Below are 23,535 nucleotides of genomic sequence, written 5' to 3' on the forward strand. Positions count from 1 at the left end.
GGCGGTGGCCTGCTGCAGGGCTAGGGGCATGGACTGCAGCAGTGCATGCATGAGATTTTTTGAGGGAGGTCACCATTATCTTCATTACCTCCACCATAGTTTGGCCCCAGGTAAATAGCAGGGAGGGAACACAGCTCCACCCATCAACAGAAAATTGGATTAAAGATCTATTGAGCATGGCCCTGGCCATCAGAACAAGACCTAGCACCCTCTCAGTCAGTCTATCCCATCAGGAAGTGTTCATAAGCCTCTTATCCTTCTCCATCAGAGGGCAGAGACTGAAAACCACAATCACAGAAAACTAACTAATTTAATCACATGGACCACAGCCTTGTCTAACTCAATGAAACTATGAGCCATGCAGGACCATTCATGATGGAGAGTTCTGACAAAACGTGGTCCACTGGAGAAAGGAATGACAAACCATTTCCGTATTCCTGCCTCGAGAACCCCATGAACAGTGTGAAAAGGCAAAAAGATAGGACACTGAAAGATGTAGTCACTGAGTTGGTAGGTGCCCAATATGCTCCTGGAGATCAGTGGAGAAATAACTTCAGAAAGAATGAAGAGACGGAGCTAAAACAAAAACAACACCCTGTTATGGATGTGACTGGTGATGGAAGCAAGGTCCGATGCTGTAAAGAGCAATATTGCATAGGAACCTGGAATCTTAGGTCCATGAATCAAGGCAAATTGGAAGTAGTCAAACAGGAGATGGCAAAACTGAACATCGACATTTTAAGAATCAGCAAACTAAAATGGACTGGAATGGGTGAATTTAACTCAGATGCCCATGATATCTACTACTGTGGGCAGGAATCCCTTAGAAGAAACGTCATAGTCAACAAAAGCACCCGAAATGTTTGGGTGCAGTCTCAAAAATGACAGAATGATCTCTGTTCATTTCCAAGGCAAACCATTCAACATCACAGTAATCCAAGTCTATACCCCAACCAGGAATGCTGAAGAAGCTGAAGGTGAACGGCTCTATGAAGACCTACAAGACCTTCTAGAACTAACACCCAAAAAAGATGTCCATTTCATTATAGGGGACTGGAATGCAAAAGGAGCAAGTTACTCCAAGTTACACCTGGAGTAACAGGCAAATTTGGCCTTGGAGTACAGAATGAAGCAGGGCAAAGGTTAATAGAGATCTGCCAAGAGAAAGCACTGGTCATAGCAAACACCCTCTTCCAACAACACAAGAGGAGACTCTACACATGGACATCACCAGATAGTAAACACCGAAATCAGATTGATTATATTCTTGGCAACCAAACATGGAGAAGCTCTATACAGTTAGCAAAAACAAGACTGGGAGCTGACTGTGGCTCAGATCATGATCTCCTTATTGCCAAATTCAGACTTAAGTTGAAGGAAGTAGGGAAAATCATTAGACCATTCAGGTATGACCTAAATCAAATCGCTTATGACTATAGAGGGGAAGTGAGAAATAGATTTAAGGAGCTAGATCTGACAGACAGAGTGCCTCATGAACTATGGACGGAAGTTCATGACATTGTACAGAAGACAGGGATCAAGACCATCCCCAAGAAAAAGAAATGCAAAAAGGCAAAATAGCTGTCTGAGGAGGCCTTACAAATAGCTGAGAAAAGAAGAGAAGCCACAAGGAAACAAGAAAAGGAAAGATACACCAATTTGAATGCAGAGTTCCAAAGAATAGCAAAGAGAGATAAGGCAGTCTTCCTCAATGATCAGTGCACAGAAACAGAGGGAAACAATAGAATGGGAAAGACTAGAGATGACTTCAAGAAAATCAGAGATACCAAGGGAATATTTCTTGCAAAGATGGGCTCAATAAAGGACAGAAATGGTATGGACTTAACAGAAGCAGAAGATGTTAAGAAGAGGTGGCAAGAATACACAGAAGAATTGTACAAAAAAAGATCTTCACAACACAGATAACCACCTTGGTGTGCTCACTCACCTAGAGCCAGACATCCTGGAATGTGAAGTCAAGTGGGCCTTAGGAAGCATCACTATGAACAGAGCTAGTGGAGGTGATGGAATTCCAGCTGAGCTACTTCAAATCCTAAAAGATGATGCTGTCAAAGTGTTGCACTCAGTAGGCCAGCAAATTGAGTGGCCACAGGACTGAAGAAGGTCAGTTTTCATTCCAATCCTTAAGAAAGGCAATGCCAAAGAATGCTCAAAGTACTGCACAATTGCACTCATCTCACACACTAGTAAAGTACTGCTCAAAATTCTCCAAGCCAGGCTTCAACAATATGTGAACCATGAACTTCCAGATGTTCAAGCTGGTTTTAGAAACGGCAGAGGAACCAGAGATCAAATTGCCAACATCTGCTGGATCATCACAAAAGCAAGAGGGTTCCAGAAAAACATCTATTTCTGCTCTACTGACTATGCCAAAGCCTCTGACAGTGTGGACCACAACAAACTGGAAAATTCTGAAAGAGACGGGAATGCCAGACCACTTGACTTGCCTGTTGAGAAACCTGTATGCAGGTCAGGAAGCAACAGTTAGAACTGGACATGGAACAACAGACTGGTTCCAAATAGGAATAGGAGTACGTCAAGGCTGTATCTTGTCACCCTCCTTATTTAACTTATATGCAGAGTACATCATGAGAAACCCTGGGCTGGATGAAGCATAAGCTGGAATCCAGATTCCTGGGAGAAATATCAATAACATCAGATATGCAGATGACACCCTCCTTGTGGCAGAAAGTGAAGAAGAACTAAAGAGCCTCTTGATGAAAGTGAAAGAGGAGAGTGAAAAAGGTGGCTTAATGCTCAACACTCAGAAAACAAAGTTCATGGCATCTGGTCCCATCATTTCATGGCAAACAAATGGGGAAACAGTGGAATCAGTGGTAGACTATTTTTCTGGGCTCCAAAATCACTGCAGATGGTGACTACAGCCAAGAAATTAAAAGATTCTTACTCCTTGGATGAAAATTATGACCAAGCTAGACAGCATATTAAAAAACAGAGACATTACTTTGCCAGCAAAGGTCTGTCTAGTCAAGGCTATGGTTTTCCCAGTAGTCATGTATGGATGTGAGAGTTGGACTATAAAGAAAGTTTAGCACCAAAGAATTGATGCTTTGGAACTGTGATGTTGGAGAAGACTCTTGAGAGTCACTTGGACTGCAAGGAGATCCAACTAGTCCATCCTAAAGGAAATCAGTCCTGAATATTCATTGGAAGGGCTGATGTTGAAGCTCAAACTCCAATACTTTGGCCACCTGATGTGAAGAGCTGACTTATTTGAAAAGACCCTGGTGCTGGCAAAGGTTGAAGGCAGGAAGAGAAGGGGATAACAGAGTATGAGATGGTTGGATGACATCACCGACTCAGTGGACATGAGTTTGAGAAAACTGCAGGACTTGTTGATGGACAAGCATGCTGCAGTCCATGGGGTAGCAAAGATTCAGACATGACTGAGTAACTGAATTGAACTGAACTAAGTGCTTCCTTGGTGGCTCAGATGGTAAAGAATCCGCCTGTAATGCAAGAGACCTGGGTTTGATCCCTGGGTTGGGAAGATCCCTTGGAGGAGGGCATGGCAACCCACTCCAGTAATGCATCACTAGCTGCATTTCAGCGCCACAGGCTTAAATGATATTTTGGATGCAAGTGTACCTGTTAAGTCATCACTTAGCAGACATCTCAGACTCTTTTGTACGCCATGGGCTATTGCCCATCACGCTCCTTTACCCATGGGGTTTTGCCAGAAAAAATACTGGAGTGGGCAGCCCATCCTCATCTCTTTCCTCTGCTTCAAGCAGTGACAGTTTCTTTCCTTTACTTCACGGCCTCACACACACACACACACACACACACACACACACAGACACGAAGAGAGAGTGGGGTGTATTAGACTTTAAGGCCGCTATAACAAATTGCCATGAACTGGGTAGCTTAAAACAATGGATATTTATTGTCTCACAGTTTTGGAGCCTCTACATCTGATATCAAGTTGTTGACACGACTGTGTTTCCCCTCAAATCTGTAGAGAAATCCTCAATTGCCTCTTCCTCAGTTTTGGTGGCTGGCCAGCAGTCTTTGTTGTTCCTTGGCTTGCAGGTGCACGACACCAATCTTTGCCTTTGCCAACAAACAGCCTTCTCCCCGTGTGTCTCTTCCTCCATTTGGCTGTCTTCTTATAAGGACCCTAGTTATTGGATTAGGGGTCCACCTACTCCAGTATGGCCTCATTTGAACTTAATTACATCGGCAATGACCCTATTCCCAAATAAGCTCATATTGTTCAGTATTTGAGGTTAGGAATTCAACATATCTTTTGAAGAGTGGGTGAATATTCAACCAACAACAGATGGTAACCATGAGGAGAGCATCCCACAGAAACCAAAGACATTGCCTTGATTCCAGAATTTATTCCAAGAAGGAGTCCTACTACAGTGGTGGTAGAAGATCGAAGAATCTTTTGAAGTATGTATTCCCACCTACTACGTGGTTTGCTTAGGGACTAACTGGGTTTGATCGACAGGTGTATGCCATCATGAGTTAATGATATTAAAAAATCTGAATGCCTTCATGTAAAGGCTGAATGGCCCTGGATACAGGATAGCGGCCCTATCCTTTCTCGTAGTTTCCCCGAGCTATCCCGTTTGGAGGGAAATGATGGTGTATAATTTTGATGAGCAAATGGGATAAGTGATTGATGTGAAGAGGCTGTCACTCTTTGCCAGAGAACTGTCTTTGATGTCTAAAGTATTACTTGGGACCTAGATGAAAGAGTCATAAAATAACAAGCCTAACCAAGGGGATGCAGCTAGCATTTAGGAAATGCACCCATTTTTCTGTACCTCCTCTTTTCCTTTGATCAAACGTGTACACATTATTAATAAAAAGAAATACAAATTTTAAAAAGACATGAAGAGGGAATGGTAAAATGAACCCTGCCATAGTCCAAAAGAAAAAAAAAATCACAGCAATTTCACATCAGGCCCTTTGTTGAGATCCTATACAAGAACAGCAGTATGATTGGGATTCTTAAATGGCAGTGGCTGAAATGTCTAATAAAAGCCTGCTAATGACACAGAATCAAATCACCAAACCAACCCATCTCAAAATCCAGTTTCTCTCGAAGGGAAGGGCATCAACTTTATGGTTGGCACTGTCTCTTAATGTAGGACCTTAGGCAAGTTACTTAATCTCTCTCAAGTTTGCTATGTATGAAACTAAGGATAACTACCTAGCAAGGCTGTAGTGACAATTAAGCCAAACGCAGGACACATGTAACAGGTGCTTCACTAAATCGAAGCCTTCCACCTCCCAGCCCTGCAATTATGCAAAATACAATCTTTGCACACTACCCGTCACCTACTCTTCATCTCATTCTCTTCCTCTCTCTCTCTCTCTGCCAAAGTTCTTATTTATAGTCTAGCAGAGGGTATATAAACAGGAGATGACTTGCATTTATTTTTAAAAACCAGTGTAAAACAATGTAGTATACCACTGACTACTTAAGTGCTGACAAACTCGACATTCCTAAAAACAGCAAACACATATTGAGTGATCATTCATGCCAGGCATGGTGCTAGGCAAGAAGTATTCACTAGTAAGAGAAACAAATTCCCTCCCTGGTGGAGTTCAGTTTAGTGAACTGAATGGTGAAGAAGCAATGAATATATAATTGAAAAATATGTTCAGTGCCCATAAAGAAATGATCAGGTGCAATGATGGAGACTAATGAAATGGCAGGTGGGATACTTAGTTTAGGAAGGATGGCCTTTCTGAGGTGACATTTAAACTGAAACCTGAAAGATGAGAAGCTAGATGTGTAAAGAACAAGAGCAAGTGTCTTCAAGACAGTGGAATCAGCATGTCCAGCGAGGCAGTCAGGAGATAAAAGTGTTTGAGGAGGAGTTCTGGCAGTGTCAGCAAGATGGAGGGTCTGCCATGAGGTAAAAATCCAGTTCTTACCATGGCCTCAATGTCCCACCTAAACTGCCTCTGACACCACCCCGCCCCCCCACATATCCTCCCCAGGTGTCCACATCACCTAGTCTTTCTGTCCTTTATGTGCTGGTCTCACTCCCACCTCAAGAATGAGAGGTTTGCTGCATTTGCTGTTCTTCTGTCTAGAATGCTCTGCCTGGATGACTCTCATAGCTTCTGGCCCCAGTGGTCAGTCAGGCCTCAGATCAAGTGTCATCTCTGGAGAGAGATCGCTAATTACCACCCCTCACCCAACATTAACTTTTGGTGTTTTTTTCCTCTTCCCATCCCTCACCACTATCAAACGTTATTTCGCTGATTGTTTGAAGTTTGTTTTTTTGTTTGTTTGTTTTATACTCTCCCCTAAAATAAAAGTCTCATGAGTTTATTTTCCTTATTGCTATAACCTAGAAGCATATCTAGAATATAAATGAAACTCAAATATTACTTGTTGAATTTACAATGAATGAAATAAAGCTCAAAGAGGTAAGGCGAGGTATTAGAAAAAAACTAACCAAATTGTGTGAGAGTAAGGACTTCCTGGAAGAGGTATGTTTTCAGTTATTAAAATCAAAGGGGCAAGAGAGCGAAGGTGGTGTGCAGGTAACAAACAAGAATTGTGGAAATCACTCGTTCATCCCCGTCCTTTTTCACTAGATTAGGAACACCTTTAGCACTGGACGGAGAAGGCGATGGCACCCCACTCCAATACTCTCATCTGGAAAATCCCATGGACGGAGGAACCTGGCGGGCTGCATTCCACGGGGTTGGTAAGAGTCGGACATGACTGAGCGAGTTCACTTTCAGTTTCATGCATTGGAGAAGGAAATGGCAACCCACTCCAGTGTTCTTTCGTGGAGTATCCCAGGGACCGGGGAGCCTGGTGACCTGCCATCTATGGGGTGGTACAGAGTCGGACACATCTGAAGCGATTTAGCAGCAGTGGCAGTTAGCGCTGAATCCGCGTTTTACTAATCTTTCACCAGCGCCTGTCCCGGGACCTGGCACACAGATAGGGTTTTACACAATGACTGTGAGGTGCGCAGAAGGGTCTATTAACTCGGCTGCGGTGCAGTTTGTGGCTGGCCACTAAGCTTGGCAGCACCCGTGCGAGGGAGCAGACGGCTTTGCGGAAGACGGCCTCGGCGGGTGGGGGTGGGGGGTGGGGTGGGAAGCGCCCCGCGCCCCCCGCGCCTGCGCGTTATGGCGGGGAGCCGGCAGCGTCGGCGCGCGCCTGCGCAGTGCGGTCTTTCCCGCCTCCGACAAGATGGCGGCGGCCGAGTAGCGCGGGGGCGGGTTGTGGCCGCAGGAAGCCCGGCCGCTGCAGCGGGCCGAGGCGGGATGCTGTTCCCAGGGAGCGCCGTTGGCCACCGGTGAGGAAGGTCAAGCACAGAGCTGCCTTCCCGAGCCCCCCGGCGCCCCCTACGTACACCCCCGTCTGCTCGAGTGCGGTCGCCGCTTTGCCTACTTCGCTACCGCCCTGTGCTGTCGGGCCCGGAGCTCCGGCGGCGGCAGGGGCTGTGTCCGGCAGGAGAGGAAGCGCCCGGGCTGCGTCCGTGCTTCTGTCCGCGGGGCGAGCGTCTGGCAGGTGGGTGAAGCTGCAAGCTTCGGTGTCTCCTCTTGGGGCAAAGCTTTCTCGGCTTTGCCCGGCCGTGGCTCAGACCCTGGTGGTGTTCAGCCGGAGTCCACCGCTGCTTTGTCTCCACGTCCCGCCCCCTCTCCGCGCCCCGCTCCAGGCCTCCGGCTGGCCCCTGACTTTGCGTGCCCTCCATTCCCACGCAGGGGCCGGGGGTCGCAGCGCCGGCCGCCCTCCGCAACCTTTCCTGCCTCCTGCTGAAGCGTCAGCCCTTGCAAGCGGTCCCTCCTTTGCGTTAGGTGGGTGGGTCGTCTGCCTGTTTTAGTCACCTCCCCATCTTCCTGGTCTCGACCTTTTGCTTCCTTGAGAAGTCTTTTTAACTGTCTGGAAAGCTTTCCCAGGCTTATAGACTTACAGAGAAAAGCTTGCTATCCAGACGCCAGTGGATTTTGTTCATCTTGTCGGGGGGATCCAGCCCCCAGGAGACTTTGATGGTTTTGAGGAATGGTGCCAGTGACGGCAAGTGATTCTTCATCTAAATTAATCCTTTTCTGACTACAGCGAGTCTTCGGTCTCTAACCTTTTTTTGGAGGGGGGGGGGGGCGGACGGAGGGACATATGTATACTAGATCCAGGGAAAGAATTGAGAAGTGGTCCTGGTTTTAAAAGAAGGCTTTGTGAGGGTAAGAAATGTAATAGCCCAAGAAAGGATAAGCGATTTTAGTGATTCTTTTATTCACTGTTAGGCTAAATCGTCCGTTGAAGCTTCACAATCTTGTGTTGTCCAAGCCCTTTGTTTTATTTGGAAAGGACTGAAATGGAGAAAACGCTTTTTAAACTTGAAACTTCTCAAATTTCTTGGGTTCTCAATTGTTATTAGTACTACTTGGCAATCTTTCTTGTACTTGATATTTTCTGCAAAATTTAGATTGTGCCAGTGTCATTTCTTCTTCATTTATTACTAGGGCAAGAGTAGTCAGAATTAATGGTGTAAAAAGTGCAAACTGAAGGAGGGATGTGGTAGTGGAGGTTGCCATGTCTGATTTTTCCCAATTTTTTCCTGTAATTGGATAATGTGTCAAGAGCAGCAGAATGGTGAAAAATGAAGCTATGAGTATAAATGGTAGTGTATCCACTGAGATTGCAATGGGTGGAGCTTTTAAAATTAAATTGAGTGATATCCTTTTTTTGAAGCCATGCTAGGTGCTCTCCAGAGTTTCTAAAGCACAGACTGTTGTTGCCTTATTGGAAATTTATGCTAAAAGTCTTTTAACAGGTGGGTTACAATTGGCCTGACAGATTTAACTTTTTGTTCTACCTCCTGACACACATCTGCCTTAACCTTTATTGTAGACTTTTAGCCTCTTGATGAATTTCTTAAATTTGGAGATAGAATTGTTCATTTTAAAAGGAGAGGAGATATTTTAAGTGTTTGATTCCTGTACGGGCAGATTCATTCACTTGTTTGTTGCTGTGCTATGCTAAGTCGCTTCAGTCACGTCCATCTCCTTGCAGTCTCCACAGGACAGCCAGACTCCTCTGTCCATGGGACTTCTCCAGGCACGAATATTGGAGCAGGTTGCCATTTCCTCCTCCACAGGACCTTCCCGACCTAGGGATCAGAGCCACATCTCTTCTGTCTCCTGCGTTGGCAGGTGGGTTCTTTACCACTAGCGCCACCAGGTAAGCCTGTTTGTTTCCTGCACCCGAGGACTGCGTGTTTTTACAGGCACTTGTCTCTCAATTCTGTGCTTTTAGCTGACGGGGTAGTGCTCAGCCCTAGGCAGTAGCTCATTGCCTGAGGCATTGTGTCAAGACCTGTCTGACCACAAACAAGCACTCTTCCACACTTATGGAACCCGTTTTCTCTCTCTCTTTCTTCCCCTCTTCCTGTCTTTAGGAACCCTCCCGTCTTTGTGTCTATTCATTCAATTCTTTAGCCTACTGCTCTTTTCATTTGCCTCCCCTAGTCACCAGGATCCCATGGTCATCAGTTTTTACCAGCCCATCATTGATACCTTAGAATACTTAACTTTATGTCAATTTATCTTTCTAGTGCCCAGTTCTGAACAGGCCTAATCACTATCTTGATCCCTGAAGGATACAAGAGACAGTTGTGTGAGGATTTTGGATTGTTTTCATACCAGTTAGTGTTCTGTTATCCTCCAGATCTATAATGTCGATTGTGAGGGGTTTTTTTTGGTCTTACTTCATGAAAGTGTTTATAGCAAATAACTTGATCTTTTCCTTTCCTGAGAAAAATCTCAAGCATCTGAGGTATAATCTTTTCTATCCTGATATCATTTCTTTATTTACTCTTCTCTGAAAAGAAGGAATTGTCCTTCCTTTTCTTCAAGAGCAACCTTCTCCAGATGTGTCCATGATCATCCCTCTTTATCTTTCTTTCTCAGTAATTATCCATGATCACTCCTTTTTAAGTTTTGCCCTCTCTAGCCTCCATGCATGCTTAAATATACCTTTGCCAGGGCTGCCAAACACCGTGCTGTGTGCCGTGCAGCTCACAGAAGCCAGTCTGAATTTTGAGCCTGCTGTGCCACTGTATTTTTATTCTTTAATCCTAGGAGCCTGGTGTAGTTGTTGTTCAGTCGCTCAGTTGTGTCCAACTCTTTGCAACACCAAGAACTGCAGCATGGCAGGCTCCTCTGTCCTCCATTACCTCCTGGGGTTTGCTCAAATTTATGTTCATTGAGTCGGTGACACTACCTAGCCATCTCATCCTCTACCACCTCCTTCTCCTTTTGGCTTCAGTCTTTCCTAGCATCAGGGTCTTTTCCAGTGAGTTGGCTTTTCGCATCAGGTGGCCAAAGTATTGGCGCTTCAGCTTCAGCATCAGTGCTTCCAGTGAATATTCAGGGTTGATTTCCTTTAGGATTGGTTGATCTTCTTGCAGTCCCAGGACGCTTAAGAGCCTTCCCCAGCACCACAATTCTCAATTCTTTGACACTCAGTCTTTATGGTCCAACTCTCACATCCATACATGACCACTGGAAAAACCATAGCCTCGACTCGACGGACCTTTGTCGGCAAAGTGATGTCTCTGCTTTTTAGTATGTTGTTGAGGTTTGTCATAGCATTTCTTCCAAGGAGCAAGCATCTTTTAATTCCATGGCTGCAGTCACCATCCACAGTGATTTTGGAGCCCCAAAAAATAAAGGTCTGACACTGTTTCCACTGTTTCCCCATCTATTTCCCATGAAGTGATGGGACCAGATGCCATGATCTTAGTTTTCTGAATGCTGAGTTTCAAGCCAACTTTGTCATGCTCTTCTTTAACCCTTATCAAAAGGCTCGTTAGTTTCTCTTCACTTTCTGCCCTTAGAGTGATATCATCTTCATATCTGAGGTTATTGATATTTCTCCCAGCAGTCTTGATTCCAGCTTGTGCTTCATCCAACCCAGTGTTTCTCATGATGTACTCTGCATAGAAGTTAAATAAGCAGGGTGACAAGATACAGCTTTATTATAACTCTTTCCCAGTCAGTTGTTCAATGTCCGATTCTAACTTGCTTCTTGACCTGCATACAGGTTTCTCAGGAGGCAGGTAAGGTGGTCTGGTACTGGTGTTTCTTTAAGAATTTTCCACAGTTTGTTACGATCCACACATTCAAAGGCTTTAGCGCAGTCAATGAAGCAGAAGCAGACGTTTTTCTGGAATTCTGTTGCTTTCTCTATAATCGAACAAATGTTGGCAGTTTGCTCCCTGGTTCCTCTGCATTTTCAAAACCTAGCTTGTACATCTGAAAGTTCTAGGTTCACATTCTTTTGAAGCCTAGCTTGAAGGATTTTGAGCGTAACCTTGTTAGCATGTGAAATGAGTGCCATTGTATGGTAGTTTGAACATTCTTTGACATTACCTTTCTTTGGGATTGAAATGAAAACTGTGAACTTTTTCAGTCTTGTAGCCACTACTGAGTTTTCCAAATTTGTTGACATATTGAGTGCAACACTTTAACAGCATCATCCTTTAGAATTTCAAATAGCTCAACTGGGATTCCGTCACCTCCACTAGCTTTGTTGGTAGTAATGTTCCCTAAGGCCCCCTTGACTTCACGCTCCAGGATGTCTGGCTCTGGGTGAGTGACCACAGTGACTGGTGTACTGTTCTCTGTGTATTCGTGCCACCTCTTCTTGATATCTTCTCCTTCTATTAGGTGTGTACCATTTCTGTCCTTTATGGTGTCCATCCTTGCATGAAATGTTCCCTTGATGCCTCCAGTTTTCTTGAAGAGATCTCTAGTCTTTCCCATTGTGTTGTTTTCTTTGCATTGTTCACTTAAGAAGAGTTTCTTATCTCTTCTTGGTATTCTCTGGATCTCTGCACTCAGTTGAGTATATCTTTCCCTTTCTCCCTTGCCTTTCACTTCTCTCCTTTCCTCAGCTCTTTCTAATGTCTCCTCAGACAATCACTTAAGCTTCTTGCATTTCTTTTTCTTGGACTAGTTTGGTCACTGCCTCCTATACAATGTTACGAACCTCTTTCCAGTGATGAACCTCGTATATAAACTCATATAAAACATATGAATCTCTTTCAATAAACTCATATATGAACCTCTTTCAGTTTTATGAATCTGGTAGACACTTTCTCTACCAGATCTCATCTCGAATCCATTTGTCACCTCCACTGTATAATCATACGGGATTTAATTTAGGTCGTATCTAAATGACCTAGTCGTTTTCCCTACGTTCTTCACTTTAAACCTGAATTTTGCTATTAGGAGCTCACGACCTGAGCCACAGACAGCTCCAGGTCTTCTTTTTGCTGTCTGTGTAGAGCTTTTCCATCTTCAGCTGCAAAGAACATAATCTGATTTTGGTATTGACCATCTGGTGATGTCCGTGTGTATAGCTGTCTCTTGGTTGTTGGAAAAGGGTGTTTGCTATGACCAGCGTGTTCTTTTGACAAAACTCTGTTAGCCTTTGCCCTGCTTTTGCCCTCCAAGGCAAAACTTGCCTATTATTCTGGGTGTCTCTTGGCTTCCTATTTTGTATTCCAATCCCCTGTGATGAAAAGGACATCCTTTTTTTTTTTTTTTTTGGTGTTTGTTCTAGAAGGTGTAGTTCGAGAACTACAGCAGTTCTACTTCATAGAACTGTTCAGCTTCAGCTTCTTTGGCATTAGTGGTTGGGGCAGAGACTTAAGATAACACTGATATTGAACAGTTTGCCTTGGAAATGAACTTAGATTATTTTTTTTTTTCCTGAGATTGCACCCAAGTACTGCATTTAGAACTCTTGTTGACTTTTAAGGGCTACTTCCTTTCTCCTAAGGGATTCTAGGCCACAGTAGTAGACATAACAGTCATCTGAATTAAATTCACCCATTCTCATCCATATTAGTTCAGTGATTCCTAAGATGTTCATTCTTGCCATCTGCTTCACCACATCCGATTTGCCTTGATTCACGGACCTGCCGTTCCAGGTTCCCATGCAAAAAAAGAGCAATAGCTCTTTACAGCGTCGGACTTGACTTTAACCATCAGACACATCCACACAACTGAGCGTCATATCCGCTTTGGTCCAGCCACTTCATTCTTTCTGGAACTAACGACTGCCCTCCACTCTTCCCCAGGAGCATATTGGACACCTTTTGATTGTGGTGCTCATCTTCGGTGTCTTATTTTTCTGCCTCATGCTGTTCGTGGGGTTCTCGCAGCAGGACTGCTGGAGTGGTTTGCCGTTCCCTCCTCCAGTGGGCCACGTTTTGTCGGAACTCTTCACCAGGACCCGTCTGTCTTGGCTGGCCCTGCACGGCATGGCCCATGGCTTCACTGAGTTACACAAGCCCCTTCACCACAACGAGTCTGTGATCCATGAAGGGGTATAGTAGGAAGGACATTTACTTTTAAGCTTCAAAGATCTGATTTTGAAGTCTACTGAAACCAGTTACTGTCTGTGTGGCTGTGGGCAACTTACTACTCAGGCTGTGTTCTTTGTCTGTAAAGTAGAATGTTATACGAGGAAGACATGGCAACCCAATGCAGTATTCTTGTTGGAGAGTCAGCATAGACAGAGGAGCTTGGTGGGCTGTAGTCCATGGGGTCACAAAGAGTCGGACAAGACTGAGCGACTAAGGACACCACAGAATGTTATACTTACCTCACAGAGTTGTAATCGACGGAGTTTAACACACGTTACATGTCTTTCCAAGGGTTTGGTGCATTATGGAGTTCTTAAAAGTGTAAATTATTCTTTCCTTTGCACTCTGACTTCCCTTACCATCGCAGCACCGAAATTGGTTTTTAAAAAGTCATCTTGATGATCTAATTACCAAAGCTAACGGCCTTATCTCAATCATCCAGGTTTTCTTAGACCACTTCTGAAATATACTCCATAGGAATGAAATGATCTGATTTCTTGTTTCTTGGCTTTATAGTTCCTGATTCTCTTACGTCTGAAAGTTTCTTTACATTCCCTGCAGTGTCTCGATTTTGCTCTTTCCCCTAAACATAGCTGTTTCCTGTATCAGTTAGGATGCAAATAGGATTTAAAAACAGAAGAAGTGTATTAGCTCAGGTAATTGGCAAAGGCATAGGTAGGATTAGTTTAAAGGGCAATTTGTGCATAAGCTTGGCTTTGCTCAGTCCTCAGTCCTCAGTCAGCACAGAGGTTCTGTGTTTCCGTTTCCTCTAAACTGCCCTCCCATTTGGGTTCCTGCTCAGACTGGCTTCCCCTCTAGATTGAATCCAAGTGCTTTCCATCTTTATCTGTAGTGTGGCGACCTTTGTGCTCAGGTTTATCCTTTCATAGTTGCATGTTTCTCTTTCTGCTCCAGGCATCACATTCTGACACAACCACCAAAGACGGGAGGAAGTTTGCCCTCTCATCTCTTGATGAAGCAAGTAAACCTTTTACAGAAAGCCTGTATCAGATTTCATTTTGGCCTTATTACTTATGCCCTAGTTGCAAGGGGACTAGAAAAACCAATATCTAGCATTTCAGTCTAGGAAGAAATTAAATGAATGGCTACAGGGAAGATAACCAACATTGTCAGTGACATATATTGATAATATTGTATGGAGAAGTAAGCTTAAATGAATGAGAATTTTCAGATAGTAGTGGCATTCTTAAAGCACTGCTTATCTCAAGAGCAGGTATAAGCTGTGCTTAGGACTGAATCAGTCATTTAGATAGTCATGAATGACTAATTAAAATGGATTACTATATAAAATTAGTATATTTGAGTGGTATATCCCAGTTCTTTTAAGGTTGTTGTTAAGAACATTTACACGTGCACTGTGAGGAATGGATACAGGTAGCAACTAACAGGGAATAGACCTGTGGTTCTTCTTGAAGATGAGTGGTGTTTGGAAATCTGTGGGTCTGGTAGAGACGAGATATACCAAGTGTCCTGTGATGTTTGCCCGCAAAACAAGAATTGTCCCTTCCAGAATACCAATAGTGCCCCTGTACACTGAAAAAACAAATGCTTTGGTTTTTTCCAAAGAATTCGCTGAGATTCCTCTGTATACTTATATTGCAAGTGACAGAAAACCAAATTCAGACTGGCTACACAGTAAAGGGCATGATTAGGTCTTGTCCTTGAACTTCATCTGGGGCTTCATCCAGTCTGAAATCATCAAGGACTTGGCTTAGTTTCTCTGGTCCTGCTCTGGCATTCCTCTTGTTTTGGTTTCGCTCTCAAGCGAGCTTATCTCATGGTAGCAAATTACTGTAGCACTTTCAGACTTAATACTCTCATTTCATATGTAAAGTAAAATGAAGCATATCTTTTGTTATTTGGTTTTGCAAGTGTTTGTTGAATGTCATCACTGTTGAAACTTCCCTGAACACCTGCCCCTAAAAGTGGATTACTTCCTCTGTTATGTTACAACTTCACAGAACTCTGTTGCATGCCATGTTCTATGGTTATTATGCTCATATGTCTCATGCATTAACTTGCCTTAATTGTCTGTGTGTTCTTAATGTGTAGAATACTCTCTGACTTAGTGGTACACAGTAACCATTTATGGATGAATGAGAGGAAGGAAGGATATGGAAAGGGGCAGAGAAACATAAGAAGTCCCCATTCCTTCCTGTTACTGAACCCTGAATTGCGAACGTTGTACTCCTACCACCAAAGTATGTGTGTCATGCTCTTGTGATTGAGAATGAATTCATTTGAAAGCTTTACTGAATTCTAGTAGTGTTCCATCATTATTTTCTCAGCAAAACTAAAACCAGTTACCATCTTTTGTTCTTTCAACAAGTATTTTTGAAAGCCTGCTATTGGCAGTCATGTGACACAATGGTAAACAAAGTAGAGCTGTGCTTCCTGAGCTTAAATATCAGCGAGGGGCATAGACATTATTCATGTGTGCACACTCAGTCGCACACACACGTCAGGGAGCTCACAGGTTTTGAAGCAGAATAAGATAGATTCAGGGGATTAAAAAGTAACAGGATACTGTAATACTTCAGGTAGTTTGGTGAGAAAAGGCTTTTTGAGAAGCCCTTTTCTGAGTGAAGTGGATTAAGCCATGGAACTATCTGGAAGGAAATGTTCGGGTAGAGCAAGCAGCAGCTTCTAACGTGGAAATGTCCTTGGCATGTTGGAAGAGCAGCATGTGGGAGGCCGTGGCTGAAGCGGGGGTGGGGGGTGTGTGGCAGGGCAGGTCAGAGGGTAGGTGTGGGCAGGGTAGACCAAGGGGAGTTCTGAAGGTCATTTAAGGACTTGATTTTATTAGCTAGAAAGTCTGGAGAAGGCAATGGCACCCCACTCCATTACTCTTGCCTGGAAGATCCCATGGATGGAGGAGCCTGGTGGGCTGCAGTCCCTGGGGTCGTGAAGAGTCAGACACGACTGAGCGACTGCTCTTTCACTTTTCACTTTTGTGCTTTGGAGAAGGAAATGGTAACCCACTCCAGTGTTCTTGCCTGGAGAATCCCAGGGATGGGGGAGCCTGGTGGGCTGCCGTCTATGGGGTTGCACAGAGTTGGACACGACTGAAGCGACTTAGCAGCAGCAGCAGCTAGCTAGAAAGTCACTCAGTCGTGTCTGACCTTTGTGACCCCATGGACTGTACCAGGTCTCCCACATTGCAGGCGGATTCTTTATCAGCTGAGCCACAGGGAAGCCTCAAGGGAACTTCCCTGGTGGCTCAGATGGTAAAAGCATCTTCTTGCAATGCAGGAGACCCGGCTTTGATCCCTGGGTGGGGAAGATCCTCTGGAGAAAGAAACAGCAACTCTCTCCAGTACTTGTGCCTGGAAAATTCCGTGGATGGAGGAGCCTCGTAGGCTACAGTCCATGGGGTCGCAAAGAGCTGGACACAGCTGAGTGGCTTCACTTTCACTTTTCACTTTCTAGCCAGAAAATTGGAGATGATATATCTTTGGAAATCTAATTATTATTTTTAAGTTATATTATTTTAAGTACTAATTATGATTAAAGTTCTCTCTGTGCTAAGTAACTAGCATATGATAGACTTAACACAATTTAAATGTTAAATAATTTATCTGAATAAAATGGTACTGAGATAAAAGTTGAAATTTTAAAGTTACCCTTTGAAGGAACTTCTTAAAATATTTAGGATACTTTACTTAGGTTTGTGATTATTTTCTTCAGCTCTTATGTACCCCATTACTAAAGTTTTCTGTAGTCATTAAAGAAAATTCAGGAAATGCAGAAGTACAGATGACATTCATAAGCTCAACATATGAAGAAAACCAGTTGAGTTTTCGTCTCTCCCAACCCTTCCCTCCCGCTTTCAGTACCCTCTGTCCCTCTCTTCTTCCCTCTGTCTTTCACTTTCTTCTTTGTGCCTATGACGTTTTCCCCCTGTTACAGTGTAAACATGTGTATATGTCTAATTTTTTAAAAATTAGGTTATATTCATTTCTTGGAATATTTGATAAATCTTATTTTTATTGACTGTATAATCCCATTGTAAAAATTATTTTTCTTAATTGTTTCCTGGAGTTGGTTATTTAGTTTAGGTTTTCTATTTTATCATCATGTGGGCAGTGAATGTCTTAACACATGGATTTTTTTCTCTTTGTCTTTTTCCTTAGAATGGAATGATTGGCACTGGAGTAATGTAATGGAATAAGGTTTCATCTTAGACATTGTTAAGGTTCATGATACATGTTGCCACATTGTACCATGTCTTGTAAGCCCAATAAATGTTAACTGGTTTGAAAGTAACGGTAGCTGGGTGGTGGTGGGGAGGTGAGGACCTACGGAGTTGCCAAGCTTGAGTGATAGGCTAGGTTAGCCTTTTATTTCCAAATATTTCTTTCTTTTTTATCTTTAATATATATTTCAAGGTGTATATAAAAGCACCATGGAGAACTTTACATGTTACTGCAAACACACAAACACACATGAACTTATTGCTCAGGTCAAGACGCACAGCGCTGCCGCCACCCCAGAGCTCCTGCCCTTCTGGTTCCCGGTCTCCAAGAGGAAGCTTTCAGCATTTCCCTCCAGGCCTGTTTGCTCAAGTTCGTTTTGTTTTGTTTCTGTGAAACCCTTCATCATGTTTAAAGAAGTTCCCTTCTGTACCGGTTTACTAAGAATTTTGTGTTTTGTTCTGTTTGTTTGAATTTAATGCTTTTTTTGTTGTTGTTGCAGCTTTTCATTACTGTATGACTTTTCTCCTTCACTATGTTAATATATTGAATTACATATTATTTAAAATCTTAAACCTAACCTGATTTCTGAGGTAAACCTAATTTGGTTTTACAGTATTACTCTTTTTATGTATTTCTGGATTCAGTTTGATATTCTGTTAATAGTTTTGTATCAGTGAAGTGGCCTATATTGTCCTTGTCAGGATTTGAAATCAGCGGTTATCTCATACTAGCCTTATAAAATGAGCTGACCCTCATTTTCTATTCTGAAAAAGTTTAAGTAGGACTGAATTGTTCCATTAAATTTCTGTGAGAATCTGGCCGAGAAGCCATCTGGGCTGGTAATTTTCTTTGTGGAAAGATTTTTAATTACTCCTTTGATTTTTAATTTTTAACCTTCTCAGATTTTCTGTTGATTATTTTGGTAGTTTTCCCCCTAAGAAGTTGTCCTTTTCATCTAAACTTTTTAAATTTACTAGCATAAAATTATTTATAATAAATATTAGTATCCGTTTAATGGTTGCAGTAAAGAATTATCTTACTGTATCTGTTATAGGCTAAAACTACCTTCTGTTTTTCCTCATTCAGTCTCCCTGGGAATTTAGTAGTCATTCAAAGGAACCAAATTTTGAATCTTGCTGATTCCTTTTCTTTTTATTATATATTTGTTCTCTATTGCATTGATTTCCACTCTTTATTTCCTTCCTTCTACTTTTTGGGATTTACTTTTTTGTTCTTTTGCTAACTTCTTGTAGATCACTACTTTTCAGCATTTCTCCCTTTTAAATATATGCATTTAAGGCTGAGCATTTCCCTCTAAGTACTGTTTCAGCTAGCAACATTACTCAAATTTTAATATATAGTACTTTTATAATTCACTTTAAAATGGTTTCTAATTTTCACTGGTATCTACTTTAACACTTGGATAATTTGAATGTATTATATTTCTCGATTTCTGAACACATGGAGATTTTCTAGTTGTTTTCAAATGTCTTTTATTTCTAACAACATAAGGTATGTCATCAGAGAACGCTTAACAACATAGCAATGTCATCAGAGAACAATCTCAGTGTTTCAAAGGTCTGTGATTTCAGACCTTTAACATTTGAGATCTGCACTGTGGCCCCAGTATATTATTTTTTCCCTATAGCTATTGAATGTGGTGTTCTAATATATTTACATTGGATCTTGCTGGTTAATTCCGTATTTCAAATCTTCAGGGTCATAAGTGACCTTTTGTTTGCTTGTATCAATTACACAGACAAGAGTGTATTAAAATATCCCATTTACCACTGTAGATATTTCCCCTTGTATTCTCTCAGCTTTTGCTTTATTTATTTGAGACATTGCTAGTAGATGAACATATATATATACACTGTGCTTGGTTGCTCAGTCATGTCTGACGCTTTGCAACCCTTTAGACTGTAGCCCTCCGAACTCCCCTGTCCTTGTGATTTTTTAGGCAAGAATACTGGAGTGGGTTGCCATTTCCTTCTCCAGGGGATCTTCTCGACCCAGGGATTGAACCCACATCTCCTGTGTCTCATGCGTTGCCAGCAGATTCTTCCCCTGCTGAGCCATCAGGGAAGCCTAGTATTTGGATAGAAATGTGTAATAGTTATATCTGCTTAGTGACTTACTGTTACGAAGTATTCCACTTTTATTCTGAAAGTGCTTTTTGCATGAAGGTCTAGTTTGTCTGGGATTGATATAACAACACCAGTTTTCTTTTTATTGTTTTCTAAGGCTGATCTACATACGTGGTTTTAAAAAATCATATTCTGTGCTCGCTTCGGCAGCACATATACTAAAATTGGAACGATACAGAGAAGATTAGCATGGCCCCTGCGCAAGGATGACACGCAAATTCGTGAAGCGTTCCATATTTTTAACGGACCACCAGCCCAGGTGGGATGCATGAATCAGGTGCTCTTGCCTGGTGCACTGGGAGGACCCTGAGGAGTCGGGTGGGGAGGGAGGTGGGAGGGGGGATCGGGATGGGGAATACGTGTAACTATATGGTTGATTCATGTCAATGTATGACAAAACCCACTGAAATGTTGTAAAGTGATTGGCCTCCAACTAATAAAATAATATTTTAAAAAAAAATAAAAAAAAAAATAAAAAATCATATTCTGCTTTTATGTTATCAAAGCCTGATTGTTTCTTGTCGTATCATCTTGGGTGTTTCTAGCATTGTAACATGTAACTTGCTTCAAATGTAGACACTAATAAGATACTGAGATAATGTCTTACTTGGTTGAATTTAAAAAGTAATGAGCATGATTTTGAATAAGTACTGAAGTTGTTTTAGGTTTCTCTTATTTTAAACATTAAAAAATGTAGTTTTGTCAGGAAGAGACTTAAAGATTTATATTCTTGAGCAGATATTACCGGCGTGCAGTATACATATCAAAACCTGCAAGAGAAAACGAAATGAAAATAAATATGCTGTCCCTGTCTCTTCCCTGGTGGCTTAGACGGAAAAGAACCTGCCTGCAATGCAGGAGACCCTGCTTCAGTTCCTGGGTTGGGAAGACACCCTGGAAAAGGAATGGCAACCCACTCCAGTATTCTTGTCTGGAGAAATTCCTGCACAGAGGAGTCTGGTGGGCTATAGTCCATGGGGGTCACAGAATCAGACACAACTGAACGACTCACACTTTGACTTTTCATCCCTGTCTCTTAGTTACACATGTCCCCTTCACAGAAGCAATCACTGTGTGATTAACACAGGTAACAGTGTAATCACTGTGACCAGTTTCTTGATTAGCTTTTCACACTGTAGTCCACAGAAACCCAAATTTTGCAAATTCAGCTTGTTAGGTGGGCAAATATATACACTACTGTGGTAAACTCTAATTTGTGTCTTCATCACAAGGTAGCATTCTAGAACATGCATTTTAAATCATAATGATAACTCTCATTCAAGCTCCAGAACAGTTTTTTTTTTTACTTCAAAAGTTACAAAGCAGATACTGGAAGAGGATAAACAGCTTTCTGCTTCAGTCTGATTAGCCAGTCCTTCAGTTTCAAAATCCTACTGGTTTGGGCTTTAACAGAAGTGGTCCCGTGGTTAAGATAATTGGGGAAATTCTGACAAGGATGGCTCATTTGCTAGTTATTCAAGGGGGTGGTTAGGAGGAATTTCTGTTATGGATTACAGTAAGGTGAAAGAATCTGTGTATTTTGCTTATTCTCTGTCTACATGAGCAACAAGTGCTGAGTAGGGCTAGAGGATCGGCTTCCGGGGTCATTCACTCACTCATCTGGCTGGCAAGTTGGTAGTCATTGTAAGGACACTCAGGTAACCTTATGGAAAGGCCATCCTGGGACCCAAATGTTGACCTTTCCATAAGGTTACCTGAGTGGCCTGAGTGTCCTGATAACCCAGAGGCTGGCTCCACAGTAAGCAATCCAAGGGACCAGGGTAGAAGCCACAGTGTCTTACAGTGACGTAGCCTCAGAAGTCACACGCTTCTGCAATGTTTTATTGGTCACTCATGTGTGCTTAGTCATGTTCAATTCTTTGTGACCCTGTGAACAGTAGCCCAGCAGGCTCCTTTGCTCTTGGGATTCTCCAGGCAAGAATACTGGAGTGGGTTGCCATGTCCTCTTCCAGGGGATCTTCTGACCCAGGGACCGAATTCGAGTCTCCTGCGTCTCCTGCATTGGCAGGTGGATTCTTCACCGCTGAGCCACTGGGAAGCCACTGGTCACTCAGGTCAGCTCTGTTCAGCATAGGTGAACACTGTGCTAAAGCTTGCATATCAGAATTTAAAGATTTTTAAGGATAGTCTTTGAAAGTGGCTCTGGTGCCACTCCCCATTTAAATAAGCATTGGATCAGCGATCTTACAACTGCTGTTTTTGGTAATCTCAAGGTGAATTTATTCAAAAAAGTAATGCTTTTAGGGTGCTGCATACTTTTCTATTATGCATTGCTCAGGAAAATGCCTGTTTGATTGCCAACGTTTTCACAGTGATTTATTTTTTGTTGTATTTGATGCCTGATAAGAACAACATTCACGTAATCTGGGAATATCTAAAGAATTAGTATTCTGGCTTCCTCTTAGAAATTGTAGAATACATCCTCGAGCTTTAATGTGGTGCTGAGATCTTGCCTGCCTTATCTATTGATGTTACTGCTTTAATCTAGCCATTGGATCCAGGTGTCATTCAGAACCCTCACTGTATATAGGGCATTTTTATTCAGAAAATAATGAATTCTGACTATACTCTTCACAAAATAAGGTGGTGTGAGTGGTAAAGAACCCACCTGCCAGGGCAGGATATGTAAGATACGTAGGTTCAATCTCTGGGTTGGGAAGATCCCCTGGAGGAGGACATGGCAACCCACTCCAGCATTCTTGCCTGGAGAATCCAATGGGCAGAGGAGCCTGGTGGGTTACTGTCCATAGGGTCGAAAGAGTCAGACGCGACTGAAGTGACTTAGCACATACATACTCAGGCTGCTGTAATAGTGTGGAAGAGCAAGGCTGCCCCTGTAAGAGAAGAAAAAAAAATTGTCCCTGTATTCTTTGTGACAGAAATCTTCAGAGGAGTAGGTATTTGAAGATTTAAATCTCATAGGGAGAGGGCCAGGAAATTTGTGAATCAGGTATCTGTTTATTTTAAATGTATCCAAGTGAAATATCAGATAGATAGTTGGATATTCACAGAAGAGGGTTAGGATTTAAATTTGAGATTTAACATCATTCAGTTCAGTTCAGTCACTCAGTCGTGTCCGACTCTTTGCGACCCCATGAACTGCAGCACGCCAGGCCTCCCTGTCCATCGCCAACTCCTGGAGTCCACCCAAACCCATGTCCATCGAGTCAGTGATGCCATCCAACCATCCCATCCTCTGTCTTCCCCTTCTCCCCCTGCCCCCAATCCCTCCCAGCATCAGGGTCTTTTCCAATGAGTCAACTCTTTGCATGAGGTGGCCAAAGTACTGGAGTTTCAGCTTCAGCATCAGTCCTGCCAATGAACAGCCAGGGCTGATCTCCTTTAGGATGACCTGGTTGGATCTCCTTGCAGTCCAAGGGGCTCTTCAGGAGTCTTCTCCAACACCACAGTTCAAAAGCATCAATTTTTCGGCGCTCAGCTTGCTTTATAGTCCGACTCTCACATCCATACATGACCACTGGAAAAACCATAGCCTTGACTACGCGGACCTTTGTTGGCAAAATAATGTCTTCTTTTTAATAGGCTGTCTAGGTTGGCCATAACTTTCCTTCCAAGGCGCAAGCGTCTTTTAATTTCATGGCTGCAATCACCATCTGCAGTGATTTTGGAGCCCCCCAAAATAAAGTCAGCCACTGTTTCCACTGCTCCCCCATCTATTTGCCATGAAGTGATGGGACCAGATGCCATGATCTTAGTTTTCTGAATGTTGAGCTTTAAGCCAAC

General features: G+C 42.8%; 1 long non-coding RNA gene and 1 other non-coding gene across 2 annotated transcripts; both read left to right on the forward strand.

Moving 5' to 3' along the window:
• Window positions 1-7,217: 7,217 nt before the first annotated feature.
• LOC136163547 (uncharacterized) lies at window positions 7,218-20,095 on the forward strand. The gene is made up of 3 exons (XR_010662260.1): window positions 7,218-7,540; window positions 9,044-9,211; window positions 19,868-20,095. It is a non-coding gene; the product is annotated as an uncharacterized lncRNA (long non-coding RNA).
• LOC136165583 (U6 spliceosomal RNA) lies at window positions 19,905-20,011 on the forward strand. Its single transcript, XR_010662592.1, has one exon. It is a non-coding gene; the product is annotated as a U6 spliceosomal RNA (small nuclear RNA).
• Window positions 20,096-23,535: the final 3,440 nt, after the last annotated feature.

This window comes from Muntiacus reevesi, chromosome 3, assembly GCF_963930625.1.
Source record: "Muntiacus reevesi chromosome 3, mMunRee1.1, whole genome shotgun sequence".
Lineage (NCBI taxonomy): Eukaryota > Metazoa > Chordata > Mammalia > Artiodactyla > Cervidae > Muntiacus > Muntiacus reevesi.